The 976-nt window shown below is 46.3% G+C and overlaps 1 protein-coding gene across 4 annotated transcripts in view; it reads right to left on the minus strand.

Moving 5' to 3' along the window:
* Positions 1-976, minus strand: part of EXOC6B (exocyst complex component 6B) — a 430,229-nt gene that overhangs the window by 12,538 nt on the left and 416,715 nt on the right. The gene's annotated exons all lie outside the window — the stretch shown is intronic.

Below are 976 nucleotides of genomic sequence, written 5' to 3' on the forward strand. Positions count from 1 at the left end.
AGCAGACACGCATGCTGAACTAGCTACTATTCTTTAAGCGTCTCTGCTAAAGAAGTGGGATATGTGAGATTTGATCAGAATGAGATATGTTATGCGACACGGGCAGGGGGAATTTTTTTTGGCAGCCTTTCAAAAAAAAAGTTAGATTCCCTGTGGGTGTCTAATGTTTGAGGGCAGACATATGGCAAGTGCCAAGGACAGATCCATCCTTCCTTCCCCTCCCAGGGTCTTCCAGCTTGGCAAGACCCATTAATGAATGAGCAGGATGAGATATCCCATCTGTCTCAAAGCTCAGTGGCATTCTGCTAAAGCACCATGTGGATCGAGCAGACAGCTACGATGCTCCAAATAACACACAGCACTTGCATACAAGGGGTGTGCAAATCCAAAGTGTTTTTGAAACATCAGCTAATTGATCCTCCTCATTTCATAGATAAATGGCATCAATATGGCATGAGAAGGTGGAATTCACTGTTCTTTTCCATAGGATGCCAGACAGGGTTTGGGGTTGGGTTTTTTTGTGGATTTCTGTTCATTGCGTCGGACTGTGGAACCCAACATGCAAAAATAAGATAGCTTCCAAATATGCTGGGGATATACAAATACGACACCCGTGAGGAGTCTAAATGAACGTGCCACCTAATATACGTTACCAGCAATTTTCAGCACAGGGGACAGGTTGGAGATCAGATTTTCAAAAGAGCTTCAGGGAATTAGGTGCAGCTAGCACCACTGGCCACAAAGGCTGCACATCTAGACGAGCGGTGTGCAGGGTTATCCAAACCAAGCACCCCGTGGAATAAATACCCTGAAGCAGCACTGTCTACGCTTGTGGAAGAAGGGAAGCTGTGGCTTTTGTCACACAGCCCTTAGGCCTCCTTCGAAACACAAACCTCAAGGCCAATCCACTGAGGACTCCAGCCCTCTCCCCCCCACACACATACACCTCATCTAACCAGAACTAAGCAGAAGTAAA

This window comes from Gavialis gangeticus, unplaced genomic scaffold (assembly GCF_001723915.1).
Source record: "Gavialis gangeticus isolate Ggan-Ray unplaced genomic scaffold, GavGan_comp1, whole genome shotgun sequence".
NCBI lineage: Eukaryota > Metazoa > Chordata > Crocodylia > Gavialidae > Gavialis > Gavialis gangeticus.